Here is a 23,094-nt window from a genome sequence, read left to right as displayed (position 1 = left end):
TAGGTGCACATTTTCAGCTGAATATACAGATATACCCCCTATTTCTATATATAGAGCTCAAAATTCTGCTCACAAATTGTGTACGCAATGTAATTGCTTAATGAGACAATTAGTGCTGATAATTGGGTACTAACAATCAAGTATCAATGCAAATTGGCAACACTTAAGAGTATATAGGCGCATCTTGCTAGACACTATTGTATGAAGATGCACACATAAATTCTTACACATGGATCTGAAAAGGGGGTGTGACCATGGGAGGGGCATGGTCGGATCACGGGCATTCCAAGAATTTGCACACACTGTTATAGAATATACCTGATCCATGCCTAATTTAGGTACAAGTGTTTCTTCCAGGGTTCAATTGGTGCAAATCCTCACGCCAAAAAGTTAGGTAGGAATCTTGGTGCTAATTGCTGTTCTTATTTATTTATTCATTCATTTTTCAATACCATTCTCCCAGGAGAGCTCAGAATGATTTACATGAATTTATTCAGGTAATCAAGCATTTTTCCCTGTCTGTCCCGGTGGGCTCACAATCTATCTAATGTTCCTGGGGCAATGGGGGGGTTTAAGTGACTGGCCCAGCGTCACAAGGAATGGCATGGCAGGGTGCTGAGGTTGTAGCTCTAACTACTGTGCCACACTCTCCTCCCACTTTCTATAAACGCCACCCAACTCAAAGCGTCACTTTAGTGCTCAGTTTTTTGTCACCGATTTTTTGGTACGATTTCTAGAATTTGGTCCATACTCTGTGTAAACACCTGGTTTGAAAAGTGGCCTTATGATTTTATTTGTAAATTATTATTAGTAGGATAGAAGACAGTACCTACTCATAGGCCTTGTGGAAAGGTGCTCAGAAGAAGCTGTATAATATTCCTTATGACAAGAAGAGATCCTCACTAACTCAATGGGTCAATGACTGGTTAAGTGGTCGATTTCAGAGAGTGTTGGTTAATGGTGCCCTCTCTAAAATGTTGAGGGTTACCAGTGGAGTGCCGCAGGGCTCGGTCCTGGGACCGATCCTTTTCAATATATTCATAAGAGACCTGACGCAGGGGCTTCAAGGTAAGATAGCATTGTTCGCCGACGCCGCCAAACTATGTAGCAATGTAAGTAAAAATTATTTGTCCGACAGCATGAAGCAAGACCTGCTTTTACTTGAACATTGGTCTACGACCTGGCAGCTGGGCTTCAAAGCGAAAAAATGCAAAATCATGCACCTTGGCAACAATAATCCGTGCAGAACATACACACTGAACGGCGAGACCTTGGCTAAGACGGCAGCAGAGCGGGATTTAGGGGTGATCATTAGTAGAGACATGAAAACAGCCATCCAAGTGGAAAAGGCTACATCCAAGGCTAGACAAATGCTGGGTTGTATCCGTAGAAGCTTTGTTAGCCGGAAGCCGGAGGTCATAATGCGATTGTACGGAACCATGGTGAGACCTCATCTGGAGTACTGTGTGCAATTCTGGAGGCCACACTACCGTAAGGACGTACTGAGAGTTGAGTCGGTTCAGCGCATGGCCACTAGGATGATGTTGGGGCTTAAGGATTTCTCATACGAGGACAGGCTGCACAGATTGCGGCTATACTCTCTCGAAGAGCGTAGGGAGAGGGGAGACATGATTGAGACATTTAAGTACATCACTGGCTGCATAGAGGTGGAAGACAACATTTTCTTTCTCAAGGGTCCTTCGACCACAAGAGGACATCCGCTAAGCATCAGGGGCAGGAAATTTCATGGGGATACCAGGAAGTACTTCTTCACTGAAAGAGTGGTAGACCATTGGAACGAACTCCCGGAGAAAGTGATCATGGCCAGCAGCATACAAGATTTTAAGAAAAAATGGGATGCCCACGTTGGATCTCTACGAGGGCAGTGTAGAGGTGATGCCACCTGTGAGTGACCCCTTGGGGGGTAGATTGGGGAGGGTTAATAGAGTGGGCAGACTTGATGGGCTATGGCCCTTTTCTGCCGTCATCTTTCTATGTTTCTATCCTCTTATTTAGTGAAAGGCAATGAACTTATTTCAGTGGTAGTCCCTGAAGATATTTTTATTCTACAGTTAGCCTTGTTATAACAGAGCAAAATGAATGGAGCAAATGGATTCTTTTAATTGGGAATCATATTTCCTACTCTGCACTAACTGCTAGAGGAAAGACAGCAATAATGTCTAGTTTTGCGTTCAAGATTGCTGAACGGTGATGCCAGGAAAAAGATATATTTCTGTGGTTTGGTATGTCTGCCAAAAGCAGTGAAATCATAAAAAAACAAAAACCCTACTTGTACGACTGCTGTGACTACAAAAGAATATAATTAGATAGGTTGTTTTCCCTCTCAAGTTGATTATGCCATTATTGGTAGACAGCAGTAGAAAGAGCATTTGCAAAATTGTTGTATTTAGATAGCATAGGACACATTTTCACTTATGGCAGTCTGGCAAGTTTATAAAACCTGAAACACTACAGTGAAATGACACACTACATAAACCAGGTCACAACACAAATAGAACAATTGTGCACTAAGTTTGTGTTCTCAAGCCAGTCCTGGAATACACCCAGCCAATCTGGTTTTTAGGATATTCACAGTGAATAGTCATGAGACAGATATGCATGCAGTGACTCCCATTTCATACAAATCAATCTAATGCACATTTGTTGCAGATATCCTAGATTGGCAAGGGGATATTCCAAGACTAGCTACATTATAATATGCCATTATGGGCTGATTCTCAAAAGATAGATGTCCTACCGCCATCTAATGGACCAATTAGGATGCACATTTTTTTTAAATTGGTGCGGCGAAGGACGCCTACAATGAAGTAATCTGTCTCACACCAATGGAAGCGCCTAGGCACGCCTACGGATTCCTAAGACCAGCATAGATGTGGATTACACCTGAAGTGGCCTTGGGCTTCCATAGGCGTGCCTAGGCGCTTCCATAGACCTTAAATGTAGGTCTGTAAAACACTGGCCTACATTTAAGATGTCTGTCTGAAAAATAGACTTGATTCTGGATGTGGTGTCTACCTGTGATTGACATGCAGTAGGTACCCATTTTATAGATGCCTACCGTGGCAAGTGCTGTTTCCAGAATTAGGCCCTTAGTGTGTGTTAATATGTTAATTTTTAGCATGTACATTTTCTGGAAATGTAATGCCTGGTATAGAAAAGGGCATTAGACCTTTAGGGCTAGACTTGCTGAAAGGCATAACCAGTGGCGTAGTAAGGGTGAGCAGTGCCAGGGGCGGTGGTGCCCCTCCCCTGCCCACCCATCCCAACCCCCCATTATGCGCATGCCCCCTTCCCTCTCCCCGTACCTTTTTAACTTTTCCGATGTGAACAGCATGCACACGTCAGTGTCAGCTCACCCTTTGACATCACTTCCTAGGCATGGGTCCTGGAAGTGACATCAGAGAGAACGCCGATGCCAATGTGGGCAGCAACCTCGCACCGGGGAAGTAAAAATGGTACGGGGAAAGGCAAGGGGTGCACGTGCGTGGCAAGGAGAGGAGCAGGGGAGGGGTGGAGAGGAAGAGGGGTGCTGCGCCCTTAGTAAGACCATGCCCGGGGCAGTATGCCCCATCTGAACCCCCCTTTCTACGCCACTGGGCACAACCATGTTGCTATACAATGTGCATCAACGTGCATTATATATCATGGGTCTCTTGTGCATGCAGACCTGTTGTTCAGTCAAGGCCTGAGGTCCAGTGGTGGGCACTGGAAACGTCTTCGGTGCCCCCCCCCCCCAGTCTTTCTGGGTTTTTTTTTCTACTACTCCGTCTGTTTACCCAGGCTTAGGACAGAAAGGGGAATGTGGATGGGGAAAGAACCTCATTCATGAAGGACAAGGTATATTTAAGTAGACAAATGAGAATGCATTTGGATATGCTCTCAACCTTCAGGATACTCCCATTCAATGGCGTAGTAAGGGAGGGGGCAGTCTGCCCCAGGCATCGTCTTGGTGGGAGCGCTAGCTCCCGTCCTCCTCTCTGTTCCCCCCACCCCCCACTACCCCTTCCCTTCTCCTGCACCTCTTTAATGTTCTGGGCATGAGCAGCCACCCCAACCTGCTGTTTTCACCAGCGTTGGCTCTTCCTCTGATGTTACTTCCTGGACTCGCACCTAGGAAGTGACTTCAGAGGAAGAGCCGACACTGGTGCAAGCAGCAGGTTGGGATGGCTGCTCACATCCAGAACGATAGAGGTATAGGGGAAAGGAAGGGGCCAGCACACACACAGCAGGAGGGTTTGGGGAAGGAGAGGATGGGGAAGGGGAGCAGAGAAGAGGGCAGGGGATGGGCACCACTGCCCCAGGTGCCTCTCACCCTCGCTACGCCACTACTTCCACTGAAGTTTGAGATTGAGCTGGCGGGAATGGATGTCACTGACACACTCCGGTCAGCCAACAGTGTCATGGCCCCACATGAGAAAATGTTTGGCGGCTCTCCTTTAGTTCATTAAAATCCAAAGTGGCTCCAGCTTAAAAAAAAAATAATGAAGACCACTGACATATTGTATATTAACAGCCTTAAAGTGCTCAAGAGCAGTAAATCTAGCCATTGATAATTGGGCATTAACAGCAGGTTCTATCGCTAACTAAACTAAACTAAAACAACTTTATATACCGGGTTGTCAACTAAAGGAAGCTCAACGTGGTTAACAATAAATTAAAAAAATAAAGTAAACTGAAATACAAGAGAGTTAGTTTTCAAAATATTTAGCAAATAAAAAAGTTTTTAGAAGTTTATGGAAGAGTTGGAAGGAACTGGGACACCTCAAAATTAGGGGAAGTTCATTCCATAATTGGGGAAATTTAAACGCCAGAGAGCTGCTAAAATTTTTAAGTCCTTGAATTCCTTTCCTAGAAGGTCGAGAAAGTTTAAATCAATGAATACCTCTCGTATATGAAAATCTATAAACATTCCATAGCAGAGGAACAAGAGGAGCAAAGATACCATGTACAATCTTAAAAACAATACATAAACACTTAAACTGAATTCTAAAATAAACCGAGAGCCAATGGAGAGAGAAAACCAAAGGAATCACATGGTCAAATTTGCTCTTTCCATAGATCAACTTCGCGGTGATATTCGAATCAGTTGTAGTCTTTGAAGGCAGTTCTTAGTGATTCCAAGATAAATGGTGTTACAATAATTTAACCGGGATAATAGAATAGATTGGACCAAAACAGAAAAATGACGTTGATGGAAAAGAGATCTGACCTTCTTCAACATTCGTAAGTTGAAAAAACATTTCTTAACCAGAAAGTTTATTTGATCCTTAAAAGTAAGAGAAGAATCAAAAAGTATTCCCAAAATCTTAGGGGAGAACTCAATTTGTAGGGAGGCTCCAGAACCCAAAAGTATAGTGGAAGGAAAATGATCCAAATTTGGGTCTAGGCACAGAAGTTTAGTTGTAGCTGCATTTAGCTTTAGAGATACAGTGATTTATTTTAAAAGTTAAATTGGTAATATTTGGGTCAATCTCAATTAGTATAAAAATGTCATCCACATAAGTAAAAAGCGTTTCCCACGCTGACAGCTTATAAATATTGAAAGCTGTCATATAAAGATTGAACAAAATTGGGGAAAGCGAGAGCCCTGGGGAACTCCGCAAGGAGGTTGCCAGAAATTAGAAATATTACCATCAATATTAACCGAATAAGATCGGGACAATAAAAATTTAGAAAACCAAACAAGAACAAACTATTATACCAAATGACAGCTGATGAAGATTAGTATGATCCATCCAGTCTGTAATCAAGGTAGCCAGAGTTGTACCTGCTGCTGTTTAAAGAATACAGATCATTTAATTTTGCTTTGATTCCATGCGTTTTCTACATAGGCATTCTGTGTGTATTCCGTGTGTTTTTTAATTCTCTCATTGTTATTGTCCTCACCATCTGCCCTGGGAGGGTATTCCAAGCTTCCACTATCTCCTCCATGAAAATTATTTCCTGATTACTCCTTAGTGTACAACCATACAATCTGAATTTATACCCTCTAGTACAGTGGTCTCAAACTCAAACCCAAACCCTTTCCAGGGCCACATTTTGGATTTGTAGGTATTTGGATGGCCTCAGAAAAAATAGTTAATGTCTTATTAAAGAAATGACAATTTTGCATGAGGTAAAACTCTTTATAGTTTATAAATCTTTCCTATTGGCTAAGTCTTAATAATATTGTAATTTATAGATAAAGAGACATATGATCAAGAAACTGTTTTATTTTACTTTTGTGATTATGATAAACATACCGAGGGCCTCAAAATAGTACCTGGCGGGTCACATATGGTCCCCGGACTGCGAGTTTGAGACCACTGCTCTAGTACTACCATTTCTCTGTTTCTGAAAGATTTGCTTGTACGAATACCTTTCAAGTACGTAATTAAATGCCTGTATTGTATCACATGTGTGTTACTAGTGAAATATAAAGGTGAAACCATAAAAACCAAGAGGTATCAACAAAATTTATCTGGAGAAAGAAATTAAAAAGTTTAACACTAAAATACAATCTCACAGAGAGAATTAAAACCAACTGAACCTAATTTAAAAAACAGCAATCACAGAGTTTATAGTTTATAGATCTAAACTGCAGTAAAGCTCGAATAGAAATGAAACACTACCTTAATTTGTGATTTGGGTGCTTGCTTAATTCTCCTTAATCATAAAATACCAGGTCCCAAACTTAGACCATATTTTGCAAAAGGCCGCTTCAGAGAGGTTATCCACACAAAACACCAGAAGAATGCTCAACTTCAAAGAATCTTCAGGGCAGGCAGATCCAGTTACTAGGTTCATAGACAACTCGGCGAAAGACAAAGGCGTGCGCCGACAACTGAGCGCAAGACGGAGGTGCGCGCCAAAGAAAATTACAGTTTTTAGGGGCTTCGACGGGGGTTTTTGTTGGGGAGCCCCCCAGTTTACTTAATAGAGATCGCGCCGGCGTTGTGGGGGGTTTGAGGGGTTGTAACCCTCCAAATTTTACTGTAAACTTAACTTTTTCCCTAAAAACAGGGAAAAAGTGAAGTTTTCAGTAAAATGTGGGGGGTTATAACCCCCATACCGCCCACAACGCGGCGCAATCTCTATTAAGTAAAGTGGGGTGGTTCCCCCCACGCCCCTCCGTCGGAGCCGTAAAAACTGTAATTTTCTGTGGTGTGTGCCTCCACGCTGCGCTCAATTGTCTGCACGCGCCTTTGTCCCGGCGTGCTTTTGACCTGACACCCAGTTACTAACTATAGCTCCTTGCAAGGTATGCTTTTCAATGTTTTGTGTAGACGGTCTCCCTAAAGCAACCTTTTGCGAAATGTGATCCATGTAGGCAGCTTGGCAGTTATGATTAAGGAGAGTTAAGCAAGCATCCAGATGATACAATCTGCAGGTCCGACTTATGGTCAATGGAGAGCTCGTATGTTGCACCTTGTATGTATGGAGGCTATGTTTGTTTCTGATTGGGAAATGAAGCAGGGAAGACTATTTCTCATAATTTGGCAACCTTTTATAAATACATTGACACCTGCTGCTCGAAGTCATGTTTTATTGAGTAAATCTTAATTTTTTAAATTTTAAATTATTATTTTTATTATTATTATTTTTATGCATTCTTGGGAAGGGGAATGGATGGGTGGGGGTTTGAGAGAGGGAAATTAGTTAAATAGTCTTTCTTTTATTATAATTGTATTTGAAATATACGGCCTCTTTTACAAAGCCGCGCTAGGGGTTGTGCTGCGCTAACAGCCCCGAAGCCCATAGAGATTTAAAGGGCTTTGGGGCTGTTGCTCCGCGGCAGCTGCTAGCACGGATTTGTAAAAGAGGCCGATAGTTTATTTCATTACTCTATGAATTGTATACTTTTGTATTTATATTTATATGTTATACATGATTGTACTCACTCATTTATATATTGTACACTGTATTATTTTATTTATTTAATAAAAATGATTTATACTAAGCAAGCATCCAGTTCACAAGCTAAGGGGTAAATTCTATAAAGTGACACTTAAGAGATAGGCACCGCTTAGACCAGGGATGCCCAATAGGTCAATTGCGATCGACTGGTAGATCGCCAAGGCAAAGATCGCGGAGCCCATCCACGGCTCCATGATAGACTCACATTGCCTTCACAATCTACCGGGCCAATCGCTGCCTGGCTGGCTCAGAACTTCCTCTCCGACAGCAGAATTGACGTCGGGGAGAGGAATGCTAGTCGGCCCGACGCAGGGAAGCAGGGAGAGCTTGGGGTGGCGGTGGCTTGGGGGCCTGTTCCCTGATGGCGGCGGCAGTAGCTTGGGGAGGGCAGGGAGAAAGAAAGAAAAGGGGCAGGCAGAGAGACAGAAGGAAAGAAGGGAAACAGAAAGAAAGAAAGGGGGCATGAAGAGAGAAGAAAAAGAAAGGGAGGCAGGGAGAAAGAAAGGGCAGGGAGAGAGGAAGAAAAAGTTGGGGGAGGAAATGACTGAAGCACCAATAAAAAAAGAATTACCCTTTAACTCCCAAATTGTGCATGCAAATTTAGGGCTAGATTCGGTTTGCGAGCCCTTTGCGACCCAATTGATCCCAAACATAGTTCACTAACCTGTTTAGCGACCCACTTTCGATCTGCGCATGTAAATGAGGGGAACTGCATGCAAAATAGGCAGGGATGCGATTCACTATCCATTTTTTCAAATTCGACTGGGCTCGGAAAAAGCGATTGCTGGGGACCAGTCGCAAACGTCTTTCTTGCTCTCCTGCTCCATAGAAGCCCTGCTCACAGCCCTGCTCTCTGCCGACCCTGCTCTATGCTGACCCAAATCTCTCCTGCCTGCCATCCTGATGTTCTTTCCTGATCTTTGCTGCCTGCTCTGCCTGAATCATCGCCCTGCTAGTTCTCGGATTTCTCTTGCCTGCCACCCCGAATCTCTCGATCAAGAAGTCTAGCAGGTTATTTTTAGAAAAAAAGATGTTTTGCTATCTCAAGGCGTCTAACAGGTCATTTTTGAACAAAAAAGATAGATGTCTTATGTTTTTGAAAATGAAAATTTTTTTCTTCTGTATTTTTAGATATATCCCAAAACATCCACACTCAGATGTCCTATCGAAAATGTCCCTTTTTATTTCTATTCAAGTTTTCCTGCAGTTTGCTAGATATTTAAACTATAATTCTGGAACTGTTTATGAATTTTTTTTGTTTACTCATTTTTCTTGTGGCCATTTTTTTTTTTTGCAAAATAATTTTGTACAATGACATATTTGCATACTATGCTATTTATTTAGATATGTTATATAACATAGCAAATGTCGGCAAATAAAGATATGCACCATCCATCCAGTCTACCCAATTATGTGGCCAGAGTTGAATCAGGCAAGCTGCACAGGTTCCACTTCATTAATCTCTGTCTCTCCTTGCCAGTTTTGGGGCAAAGCCAGTAGAATTCTGCCCGGCACTGGTCCTACTTCCCAACTACTGGAGTAGCCATCTAAGCCTGATCTGTTTTTGCAATTTATGGGACCCACGGTGCATTGTTATCCCCACTCCTCTTTAACCTTTTTATCAAACCAGTACTTGAAATCGCAGAATAATACCAAATCAAAATCTACTTGTTCGTGGATGATACAGCACTATACCTTCCTCTAGGTCAACACCGAGGCGCACAAACCAAAAAAACTCCATAACTGCCTAACCAAAATAAAGAACTGGATGACTGCAAATAAACTACAACTTAATGCCTCAAAGACTAAACTTCTCTGGATACACAAAGACACCTGCAGATACCCACACCCATCCTTATCCTGGGGAAATGACACCCTTACTGCCAAAGATAACGTCCACAGCCTAGGAGTGATCCTCGACTCAATTCTATCACCCTCAGATCACATATCCAACTTAGTGTCTTCATCCTTCTACTACCTCCGTCAACTCAAGTGCATCCGTGCTTACTTTTCAGAAATCGATTTTGTCCAACAACTGCATGCATTTGTGTTATCCTGTTTAGATTATTGCAAAGCACTACTATCCGCAAAAAAATCTTTCCTGTCTCCAAAGTGTGCAAAATGCAGCTATCCGATTCCTGAAAAATCTGAGCTTCCGAGACCATGTCACACCAGCATTAACATCCATGCATCGGTTACCTATCCAAAAACGCTGCGCCTTTAAAGCCTTGGTTCTAGCCTTCAAGACCTTCCACAAGATGATACCGAACTACATGACAGCAAAACTACAAATTTACATCCTAAACAGATCACTGAGACCTCAAGCAAAGAGACAGCTCACATTACTACCTGGCCACTCATTCATAACTGAAACAGCCTGCAAACTCTCTTATTCACAGTTTATAACCACATTTTGGCACATCATCCCTACATCCATTAGATCGCTAGACAGACTATGGAACTTTAGGAAGGCCGTGAAAACCTTCCTCTTTGCTAATCCAGCTCCTTAATGACCGACGCTACTCATGGGAACTTAACTGCCAATCACCAAACATGTACTCTCTTACAACACTAAAGCTTTAGTACCTTTATGTTCTGTTCTGTTAATACAGCGAATGCTGCTCTAAAACTATGCTATGTCATGTAATATCTTCTATGAATGCTGCAAATTCTTCCAAGCTATGTCTGCCTAATATGTTTTTCGCTTAATTTTGTCCTATCTATACTATAAATGTACCTTTGTAACCCATTCTGGACTCCTTTGGGAGGACAGGTTAAATAAATAAATATAAAAACACGTGGAGGGGCATAATTAAAAAAAACGTCTAAGTCTCCTTTTGGCCTAAGGCCTTAAATGTTGAAAGTAGAAGCAGGGAAAATGTCCATAATCAAAAAAAAAAGTCCAAAAGGAGGTTTTTTTTTATAATGGCCTGCCTCTACGTTCAGCTGTTTAAATGCCCAGACCACCACACTATGTCTAAACCAGGGATCTCAAAGTCCCTCCTCGAGGGCCGCAATCCAGTCGGGTTTTCAGGATTTCCCCATTGAATATGCATTGAAAGCAGTGCATGCACATAGATCTCATGCATATTCATTGGGGAAATCCTGAAAACCCGACTGGATTGCAGCCTTCAAGGAGGGACTTTGAGAGCCCTGGTCTAAACTTATACCCCATAATGAACCTAAAAAACACCTAAGCCCCAAACGTCCAACACAAGGGCTTTTAGGCAAAGGAGAAGCCAGTCCTTCGCCTAAAAGCTGGATTCTGTAACCGGTGTCTGTCAAAAACAACACCGGTTACAGAATCCAACCCCCCCCCCACGACATCGGGGCAAGAGGGAGTCCAAGCCCTCTTGCCCCGCGACACCCTTGACCTCCCCGACGACATCGGGGCAAGAGGGAGCCCAAACCCTCTTGCCTCGCGGCACCCCCGAACCCCCAATGAAGATCGGGGCAAGAGGGAGTCCAAGCCCTCTTGCCCAGCGGCACTCCCGACCTCCCCAACGACATCGGGGCAAGAGGGAGTCCAAGCCCACTTGCCCCGCGATCTCTAATCCCCCACTGCCGAGTCCAATGGCCAGGAGGGAGCCCAAGCCCTCCTGCCCCGTGCCCCCCCCCCCGATTACGTTCAGGGCAGGAGAGAGCCCAAACCCTCCTGCCCCGCGATCTCTAAACCCCCCCTCCGAGTCTGATGGGGCCCTCCTGGCCGCTCGCCCCCCACCCCCTACAAGATTGGGCAGGAGGGAGCCCAACCCCTCCTGCCCAGGCGGACCCCCTACCCTCCACCCCCCACTACAATACGGGCAGGAGGGATCCCAGGCCCTCCTGCCCTCGACACAACCCCCCCAACGACCGCCCCCCCGAACTCCCGATCGGCCACCCCTTTGACCCACGACCCCCCCCGCTGACCCCATGCCCCCCAACCCCCAATCCCACCCCCTATATCTGTTAAATGTTGGCCGGGCGGATGGGTGCCAAGCCCGCCCATCCGGCAGGCCAGCCGGCACCGGAATGAGGCCGGATTGGCCCAGGCGGCTGAAACCCCACCCACAGTTGGGGCCTAAGGCGCCTGGGCCAACCAGAATAGGCCCGGGAGTCTTAGGCCCCTCCTGTTGGGCCCATGTGCCTAAGGTCCCGCCCACAGGAGGGGCCTAAGGCTCCCGGGCCTATTCTGGTTGGCCCAGGCGCCTTAGGCCCCACCTGTGGGTGGGGCTTCAGCCGCCTGGGCCAATCCGGCCCCATTCTGGAGCCAGCTGGCCTGCCGGACAGGCGGGCTTGGCACCCGTCCTTCCGGCCAACATTTAACAGGTATGGGGGGGTGGGATTGGGGGTGGGGGGATTTGGGGTCTGCGGGGGGTTGCGGGTCAAGGGGGGCCGATCAGGGGTTCGGGGGGGCAGTCGTTGGGGGGGTTGTGTCGAGGGCAGGAGTGCCTGGGGTCCACCTGGGCAGGAGGGGTTGGGCTCCCTCCTGCCCGATCTTGTAGGGGGTGGGGGGCGAGAGGCCAGGAGGGCTTGGGCTCCCTCCTGGCCCCATCAGACTCTGAGGGGGGGAATTAGAGATCGCGGGGCAGGAGGGCTTGTGCTCCCTCCTGCCCTGAACGTAATCGGGGGGAGGGGGGGAGGGGGTTGGAGATCACGGGGCAGGAGGGCTTGGGCTCCCTCATGCCCCGATGTTGTCGGGGGGGGGGATGTGATGTATCGTGGCAGGAGAGATGCCTCATCTCCCCTACTGCGATGCCATCACTCCTCTACCTGAACTGCCACATAGGGCATCTCTCCTGCTGCGGGTCGCGGCAGTTTGGGTAGAGGAGTGATGGTATCGTGGTAGGAGAGATGAGGCATCTCTCCTGCCACGATCATTACTGTAGGGTAGGCAGGTTGCTTTGGCCGCTGAGCTGATCACAGCAGCCACGATCAGCTCAGCGGCCCATTTTCGGCACTTAGACCTGTTTTGACTTCATCTAAGTCAAAACGTATAAGTGCCGACTAGGCAACCTGCCTAAAGTTTTGATTATACCTGCTGTACGCCTAGGTCTAGGTCGGCCCACCTCCCGCCCACCGCCCGCCCTTTCCCCTCCTCTAAAAACGCCTCTTTTCTCTCTGTGCGTTTAGAGCAGTGGTCTCAAACTCGCGGCCCGGGGGTCACATGTGGCCCGCCAGGTACTATTTTGAGGCCCTCGGTATGTTTATCATAATCACAAAAGTAAAATAAAACAGTTTCTTGATCATATGTCTCTTTAGCTATAAATTACAATTATTATTAAGATATAGCCAAAAGTTAAGATTTATAAACTATAAAGAGTGTTTCAGACCACTGGTTTAGAGGCAGGGGAAAGGCCTAAGCTGGTTTTAGATATGTCTAAAACCAGCTTTGATTATGGGCACTTGGACAATCAGGCTTTTTGATCGTCCAAGTAGCCATTTAGGCCAGTTTTTAGACTTTTTTTCTTTTGATTATGAGCCCCTTAGGGCCTGTTTTACAAAGCTGCACTAGCGGCTGCTTCGCGGTAACCGCCTCAAAGCCCATAGAGATTTAAAGGCTTTGATCAAAAATAAATGTACAGATATTTTAGGTGTACAAATCCAGACCATTTGCTTGGGTGTGTGTTATGTATGATTTTATATATATATATAATTTTTTATTAATAGTTAGAAACAATAAACACCAGAAAAATAAAGGAGTCTTTTACTAAATATCAGCACAAGTTACAGTATCTGTAGCAGGGCCCATAGGAATAAAATAGGTCCTGTGGCAGATAACCTGGGCTAACCTTTAGAAAAAGATCCCCAAAATACACAGGAGAGATTTGCAGACAGTGGATGTAGTATATGCAGATGTATCTCATGCAAATTGTATCTCATGCAAAGTATTGGCTGGTGTGATTTCAGGAGAGGGCTGAGAAGTAGTCTTTTAAAATAACAGCCTTCACCCACCTCTGTTTTGCATTTTCATATCATTGTACTGCTTACTCAACTGTTACAGATTTTTTATGAACTTGGTGTTACAGGAAATGTACTGAAATGATTTAGGGGATATTTGTCAAGCCGGTCATATAGAGTGCAATTTCAAGGATCTGAGTTAGAATTATGGAAACCAGAATGCAGAGTTCTGCAGGAATTCCTGTTATTACCCACTCTGTTTAACATACTTTAGTTCATTTGGTTTTGTACCATCCCAGGCTGGTTTTAAATGCTTTATCTATGCAGATGACATTATTATTATTAATAATAATAATAATAATAACTTTATTTTTATATACCGCAATACCACAAACAGTTCAAAGTGGTTTACAGAGGAAGAGACTGTACTTTATACAAACAGCAATATTACAGAAGACTTTCGAAATTACATTTGCATGTTGAGGTTAGTCAAATTTATCTGGAAGAGTTTTAGAAATGCATCAAGGCTGAGGTGCTAACAGGGGCTAACAGCCATAAGCTGTGAGCTGATAGCATCAGTGGAACAGCTGAGGATGGCTTGGGTGGGGTGGGTTAGGTTGTTAGGAGATGATGTTGAAATAGGGAAGGGGTGGGATTGAATTTAGTGGCAGGGCATAGAGTGGGTAGGTTTGCATGTGATGGAAGGGGGCTGGCGTGGATGTATGCTACAAGGACTTTGGCAGGAATTTTGTAAGGAAGTGAGCGGAGTTGAGAGCTTGGCAATCTCCCGCCCTTCCTGCCCTCTTTAATGGCAGAGGGCTTTTCTGGGGCTCAGGTTTCCAGGTAGGGTAGGGGTAGGGTTACCAGATGTCCGGGAAAATCTGGACATGTCCTCTTTTTAGAGACTGTCTGGTTGCCCAGAGGGATTTCCAAAACCCGGCAATTTGTCTGAGTTTTGGAAGTCCCTGAGCTCGGGGCTGCATCTGGAGGCCCTCTGCACATGCACAGATGTTGAATGAAACTCTGGGCACACTAATAATTACTTTTGAAAGAAGAACATTCACATATAGCAACCAACAACAGTAGGAGGTAATCCCACTGTTTACAAAACTTCTTTCAGAATAACTTCTTTGTTCTATTTAAGGTCCTCAGCGGGCCACCACACACTCAAATCATTTCATTGTGTGGGGCTTTATGCTCCCATTCGTCATTGGACCCGTATATATAACATCTGTTTTTATGGAAAAAATTTTTTGTAGAAATACTAAAAGTACTTAGCTTATGGATTTGACGCTAGCCGGGAGGGTAGAAACATCAGCCACCAACATGTTTCGCCCATACAACTCTAGGGCTTTATCAAGGCACCTTCTCCCTATACAAAAGTAAAAAGACATATACCTAAGTATCACTACTACCATAAAGCATGTAATCAATCAAAACTAGGTGCAAACTCTTACCGTTCATAACCGGTTTACTCCCACCATCGCGTTGTAGACGAAATGGCGGTCACGCTCGTTATCAGCTGATTTATACGTGACCCAGACGCCGACGTCCCAGGTGATCAGGGACGTCAGGGTCTGACGTCAAACTTACAATAGCCAAATCAACATTAACTTTATATCATGTACATTGGTTAACATAGGGTGATAAACAGAAAATCCCCAAGACCCAGCCTCATATTAAGGAAGCCCACTCCAACTCGTTGTTAAGTCCATATGGGACCACCGTGTTAAGACGATAGATCCAACGTTGTTCAATATGATTAAGCCTACCCTCCCAATCCCCTTAATCATATTGAACAACGTTGGATCTATCATCTTAACACGGTGGTCCCATATGGACTTAACAACGAGTTGGAGTGGGCTTCCTTAATATGAGGCTGGGTCTTGGGGATTTTCTGTTTATCACCCTATGTTAACCAATGTACATGATATAAAGTTAATGTTGATTTGGCTACTGTAAGTTTGACGTCAGACCCTGACGTCCCTGATCACCTGGGACGTCGGCGTCTGGGTCACGTATAAATCAGCTGATAACGAGCGTGACCGCCATTTCGTCTACGACGCGATGGTGGGAGTAAACCGGTTATGAACGGTAAGAGTTTGCACCTAGTTTTGATTGATTACGTGCTTTATGGTAGTAGTGATACTTAGGTATGTCTTTTTACTTTTGTATAGGGAGAGGGTGCCTTGATAAAGCCCTAGAGTTGTATGGGCGAAACATGTTGGTGGCTGATGTTTCTACCCTCCTGGCTAGCGTCAAATCCATAAGCTAAGTACTTTTAGTATTTCTACAAAAAAATTTTTCCATAAAAACAGATGTTATATATACGGGTCCAATGACGAATGGGAGCATAAAGCCCCACACAATGAAATGATTTGAGTGTGTGGTGGCCCGCTGAGGACCTTAAATAGAACAAAGAAGTTATTCTGAAAGAAGTTTTGTAAACAGTGGGATTACCTCCTACTGTTGTTGGTTGCTACATGCACAGATGTTGACATGATGATGTCATTTGCTCGTGTACATGCACATGACATCATCGTGTTGATGTCCGCAAATGTGCAGAGGGTCTCCAGACATCGGGAAAGGAAACAGGAGGTTTGGCTGGGGGGTGGGACTGAGGGTAGAACAGGGCGGTGCTGGAAGCAGAATGGAATACGGCCGGAGGTGGAATAGGGTGGTGCCAAGTGTCCTCTTTTTTTAAAAAAAGGAAATCTGGCAACCCCAGGTAAGGGTGGTCGCAGTTTTTGTTGGGTGGTTGAAGAAGGTGGGAGTTCTTACAATTTGTAGGGGTCTTTAAGAAAAAGAATGTGCAGGTATAGCATGACAGTGCTTGACTCGTGTGTGGCACTGCTATGAGTGTGGCAGATCCTGCGTTACTGCACATTTTATTTATTCAGTTTTTTATCCTATCTTCCCAAAAGAGACCAGAATGGGTCACAATATTCCAAACACAGTATAGAACATACCAGATACAAACATACAGAATGTTCCTTGCACAGAGAGAAGTAGGAGTTAGTACTTCAGAATAGGGATGAGTGAACATTCTGTATTGAGTCGATCAAAACTGTAATTTAGAGGGAGTCACTGGGTGAAAAAGTGAGATTTTACAGCCTTTCTGAAGGTCCATATCCCTTCTAGAGAACTAATAGATTGTGGGAATAGATTCCATAATTTTGGCAGGACCTCTTGAATAGACTCACTTGTGGGCTGTTTCCAGATGTAGGGATCGTCCTGGGGGAGAGTATAGTTGTTTTTTTGCTTCAGGATCGTAGGGTCCATCTAGGAACAAAGGCTGGTAGTTCCATTGACATATATTGGAATCATGTTGTGAACAGTTTTGTTGACCAAAACCAGGGTCTTAAAGTTAATTGAAAGCCAATGGACAGAGGCTAGTGGTGCACAGACATGATTGCAAATATTTAGATTATTTAACAGGTGGACTGCAGAGACCTGGACCAGTTGTAGCCACATGATTCTTTTCATTTGCAAACCTATGAATAGGGAGGGTGTTGTTTTTTGATGGATGTTTACTCTGCTTTGAATAAGAGGCTAGTTTGGCACTGACTGGCATCTCATGTTTGAAGGGCAAAGTTAATGCTTCATTTGGAGATGAATTAATGTTTGGTAATTAGCTTGTTTAAATTATTTTGTGCTTAACTATGGACATTTGGCACAGTTATTTGCCACTCATATGGTGCTGGCTTTAATTCTTCCATGGATGATGTTTTTGGCGAGCACTTTGAGTGTGAGTGCTGGTTTGTATTTCTCTCAATTTTTACTTCTGACTGTGATATTTTTCTTACAATAGCGAGTTGTAAGAAACTCTTGGAAGCATGGATAAAATTCCACTCCTTGAAAGGAATAAAAATAAGACCAAATTTCTTATGATTGGACAGCCAACTGGTATTTAGAATGATAATAGTCTTAGGTTAGCCAATCTAGACTTTAGATTTGAATCAAGCTTGAAAATATTGAGACTTGTCCTAACAAGCATGTTAAGCTCAGAACAACAGATAAATGCTTTGGTGAAAAATAATAATAACAACCTCCCCACCCACCCCCACTCCAACCCCTACCCCCACCCCCACACAACTTTTCTTATGATGAGAAAATTGAGGAGGATTAGAAATGTAGAGCCAATGAAAGGCCTTTTCGATAGGATGTCTTAGGGCTCCTTTTATCAAGGTGCGGTAGGCGGTTAACGCGTGGAATACGGTGCGTTCAACCGCCTGCCACGCTAGTCGCTAACGCCTCCATTGACGAGGCATTAGTTTTAAGGCTTGCCGCGGGTATTGGCGCGTGATGAAATGTCCGATGCGCTAACCCCCGTAGCGCGCCTTGATAAAAGGAGCCCTAAGTCTATGTTTGGACGTTTTGGAAAAGATGTCAAGGTTATCTAAGCGGTCTTACAATCAGGTACTCAAGCATTTTCCCTATCTGTCCCAGTGGGCTCACAATCTATCTAACGTACCTGGGGCTATGGAGGACTGAGTGACTTGCCCAGGGTCACAAGAAGCAGCGCAGTGTTTGAACCCACAACCCCAGGGTGCTGAGGCTGTAGCTCCAAACACTGCGCCACACACTCCTGCAGAAATCCAGCAGAGCAAATGTTCATTTTCAAAATTGCAAGACATCTATCTTTTTTTTTTTTTTTAAATTTAAATAACTTATCTAGATGTTTTGACCCTTAGTATGTCTATCTTTTGTGGCCATTCTCATATATAAAGGTGTCCAGATGAAAAACGCAGAAAAGCAAGCTTTCCTGCATTCTAATCAAACTGTTCAGACAACTGAGCATAGCAGAGGGGCACTTCGAAGAAGTACTGTAGTGAATTTCACATTAAAAGTCCCAGATACAGATGTCCCTATAACTTGCTTACATTATATGGTGGTGAGTTCTCCAAAACCCACCCAAAACTTACTGTATCTACCAGTACACCATAACAATAGCCCTTATACCTGTAAGTGTCATCTTAATGTAGATACAGTAGGTTTTAGAGGGTTCACCATACAATATAAGCAAGATATAGGAACATCTGTACCTGAGACTTTTAATGTCACTGCAGTAACCCTTAGAGTGCCCCTCTGTTCTCTGGGCTTAGAATGGTGTCTTTGTGACCATCTGAAGCTATAGGAGGGGGTGCTAAAAATTCTCAGCCCAACCAAGAAGGGAATGGCATGGATATGGTTCAATCAATGATCTGAAACAATGTCAAAACAGAATTTTATTTCTGCAAATTGGCACAGCTAAAGTGGCAAAATAACACTTATAATTTAGGAAGTTGGTTGCTTGGGCTGAGAACTTTTCAGCACCCCCTTGTAATGCAAGCAGAAATGTACTATGGTGTCACATCTTTGAGTGGTGGAAGAGGATCAGGGATCTCTGGGGGAGTAAGGGGGGGATCATGCCTTAATCCCTCCAGTGGTCATCTGGTCAGGTTGGCCACCTTTTTAGCATTTAGATGCTTTTAAAACAGGTCTAGTGTCAAACGTCTAAAAAAAAAAGCTCAGGACCTTTTGTTAAAAATTTGATTATGCCTGCCGAGTGTCCAAATCCTAAGCCCACCCAAAACACGCCTCTAACATGCCCCCTTAAGATTTGGACACAATGGAGACAAAACGACCAGAAAGACATCTAGAAAGTTTGTTTTGAGAATGCGCCCTTGGACATTTGGACTAGTAAGCCGTCCAAGTGCTGGTTTATGCTGTCTTTTGTAAGTCAATCTTTTTTGAAAATAAGCCCCAATGGCTTTTACATAGTATAGTTGTCCAGAGTTTGATCTTTGGTCGTCTAGACTATTGCAATAGTGTTTACTTAGGTTGTTCAAAATATTTATTGGTTTAAATTAGAAGTATTCAAAATATAGCTGCTTGATAAATTTTGCGGGCCATTTGCACCAACAGAAATGTGGTGCAAATCCTTGTGCCTAAAGTCTTTGTTCCTATGAATACCCCTAATCTGCTCATGTCTCTTCCATTTCTGTGCCCCCTTTTTGGCACAGCATATACCACCACCCCCATTATACAAACCCGCGCAAGAGGTTTTTAATGTCAGCTGGTACGCTGAATGCTCTTCGCTGCTCTGACCCTCATAGGAACTCTTTGACCATCGGAGCACCACAGAGCATTCGGCATGCCGACTGACACTAAAACCCTCTTGCGCGGTTTTATAAAGGGGGGGGAGGGATAAAATTTAGGCATGGATCCCACACTTAAATTTGCAAACATAAATTTAATTCCATTAACACTGATAATTGCTTGTTAACAAGTCAATTCCATAACTAATTAGTTCATTATTCAATTAATACGTGCATGCTCCAATTTACGCATGGAATGTAAAGTGCCATATATAGAATTTGGGGGGATACTGTGGAGTAGTTTTATAAAAACCTTTTGTCAAGGGGAAAACAGGATTTACCCCCAGAAAAAATATAAAATTATCCCATTGTTATAGATCTGGTTGGGTCTAATAGGTGATGAAACTTCAGGCCCTCGGGCAAAGCAAGTAACCTGCCATAGATATTTCCTTTTTCGTTTACTTTGTTTTTAACATAAATATATATTTTTTTAAATCCTTGTACATCCAGATTCTGTTTAAGTTGTCAGCTTGTTAAGTATATTTTGCTGGGAGGATATGTGTTATCCTAATTAAACCTGACACAATTGCCTTGCAAAATTAACAAGAACAATTTGATTTTCTCTCATTTGCTTTTACTGTTCTGAGAAATGAATCATTTTGTGAATTAGAAAAAAAATATACTTCTTTCTCTCTTACAGGGAAAGAAAGGGCCTCCCCACAATGAGAATCTTGGAAAAGTGATCCCAGGTTGACCACAACGTAGGTGACTTCAATTTTATTCATCAGTTTCATTTGCGACTCTGTTTTCTTTGCTTTGTTTTATGGTAGACAATATTAAAGTCTCTAATTTGCTGTTTTGATATTATGAAAACTGAGAAATTGTAGGAGGTAAAAGTCCCAAGTAGTATGGAAGGGTTTAAGATCCATAAGTATGAATCAAGAACCATTTCTTTGTTTTCTTATTATCTTCTTGTAATTAGAAATGGTGCCCATTGTTGTGGGCTTTGAAAGGAATTTTGTTTTGTATGTATAAATACTGTTAAATTATGTTAAGAATCCTTTTTTTCCTTGGTATCATCTGATATTGTAACTATTAAATCTGTATTAAAAAAAAAAAGAAAAGTAAATCTATAATGTGGGCAGAATGCTGACCTTATAAAATGTACTATTGCTGGAAACCTTTTCCTCATTCAAGGGGGAAATTATCAACATTAGCTGTGTCAAGTTATTGTTCCACAAGTTGGGTTATTGTAGCACAGGATCTCATTTTATACATGTATGACCTGACTTGTGGTAAAATAACCCAACATAACGGTAGCCCATATTCAAAACTTCCACCCTCTGTGGCAACAGAGAATGTGCTTAAGAGCTCTGCTTTCTTGTGCGCCAGTCCCTCATTCATATCTAGGAGGTAATTGTGTAACTGGACATCCACATTTCAGTAGCATTTACGCATTTGAATGTACAGAATACCTGCACACTCATGGGTAAGTGGACATTTATGTGCATAAGTGGCAGCAAAACAATTAAACGCTATTCAATAAGTCACCATGTTCTACTTGAACAAACAAGGAAGCACAGGGTCTCGCCCACTCTGCCAAGAAGCGATACAAGATGGACTTGGGCAATTGCTCACAACACAGTCCTCAAAACAGTTTGGGGCTCATAATCGAAATGGAAATACGTCTAAAATCCCATTGAAATTGGCACTTGGCCGATTAATAAGACAAGTCGTCCAAGTGCAGATAACTGGAATGAGTTTTAGACATATTTAAAAACAGCTTAGGCCTCTTCAGTGCTGTTGTACGCCCAGAGCTGAAAGGGGCGTTTTAGAAGGAGTGGTCAGGGCAGGTTCTGGCGGGATGTGGGCTGACCTAGACTTAGTTGTACTGCAAGTATAACTGAAAGTATTATGAGGCTGCCTGGACGGAACTTGTACGTTATAACTTAGGCATGTAAAAACAGGTCTAAGTGCCCAGAAGATATCCAAAGTGATCATATAACCACTGCAGACACAAAGTACAGACCCCCACACACTCCCCCGGTGATCACTGACCCCCCCCCCCACACCATAAAAATCAGAATAAAAACGTACATACCTGCCTCCAGAACATCAGCATCTGGCATAGGAAAGCACAGTAGAGCAGCACAGAGGTGGCTTAAGTAGTCTGGGGCTATTGGGATTGTAGACAGGTGGGTCTGGTAGGTTTTTTTGGGTATTTTGGGGGGAGCTCACCATGACATATAAGAGAGTTCTGGTGAGATGTTTATATGGCACCCTTTTTGTGAAGTTTGCAGTAATGCCCTGTAAGGTGCCCCACTACTGTCTTGCTATGTATGGGTGTCCAGTCCATCACTTTGCTGCCCCCTCCCATGTCCAAAAGGTCTTGTTCTAGGTATAAAAATAGATGACTTAGAGGTCTGGATGATCAAACTGCTGGACGAACAAGTAGACAATTTTCAAAAAAAAAATTTTTGGATGTATTTTTCAGGAATGGACCTTAGACACTGCTGACTTTGGGTGACTAGTGATTTAGGCCCAAAACGGACTTAGGCGTACCTTTTGATTATGCCCCTCTTTATGTTTTTGTTTTATTAGAACTTGTTATATCGCTTCAGCATATGACAGACCTAAGCGGTTTACAATACAAATATTTTATGAAAGGAACTCCATTAAAGATAGGAAAGTAAAGAGATAGGATACATATAGCATAATGTTATAAGAGGTTACAAAAAAAAAAAAAAAAAGGTTTCTATACTGACCCAAATGTCTACTATCTATCACACTCCCCAAAAGTCATGCTGCTGAATCAAGTTCAATCAATAAATATCAGAAATATCTGATAAGGATATGTCAGTTCAAAATTACTCCTTAAAGTAGAAGGTCTTAAGCCTAGTTTTGAATGCCTTTGTGTTTACTTCTAATCTAATATCCTGTGGTAGATAATTCCATAATTGAGAACCAATGAAATAAAAAGCTTTATTTCTTGTAGATTCCCATTTGGCTCTCTTTGCTGAAGGCAGTATCAGTTTAAAATCCTGCACTGATATCAACATTCTGTTAGGAGAGTAAGAATGTAAATATTCAGGTTGCTGATGATACAGGACCTGATGAACTAGAGTTGGTGTTTTGAATTGTATCTTAGAATGAATTGGCAACCAATGGAATTTTAGATATAAAGGTGTCACATTTCTTCTTAAAGCCTAGTATTTTA

At 43.2% G+C, this 23,094-nt stretch overlaps 1 protein-coding gene across 3 annotated transcripts in view; it reads left to right on the top strand.

The window, feature by feature from the left end:
- PLCB4 (phospholipase C beta 4) overlaps nucleotides 1–23,094 on the top strand; it is a 714,891-nt gene that overhangs the window by 57,716 nt on the left and 634,081 nt on the right. For all 3 annotated transcript variants that reach the window (XM_033937395.1, XM_033937391.1, XM_033937393.1), the window contains exon 2: nucleotides 20,578–20,638. The gene's annotated coding sequence lies outside the window, so the exon portion shown is untranslated. The remainder of the gene's footprint in view (nucleotides 1–20,577; nucleotides 20,639–23,094) is intronic.

The sequence above is a fragment of the Geotrypetes seraphini genome, chromosome 3 (assembly GCF_902459505.1).
Source record: "Geotrypetes seraphini chromosome 3, aGeoSer1.1, whole genome shotgun sequence".
In the NCBI taxonomy this organism is placed as follows: domain Eukaryota; kingdom Metazoa; phylum Chordata; class Amphibia; order Gymnophiona; family Dermophiidae; genus Geotrypetes; species Geotrypetes seraphini.
The sequence above is the reverse complement of the archived record's forward strand: the minus strand, read 5'-3'. Positions and strand labels throughout refer to the sequence as shown.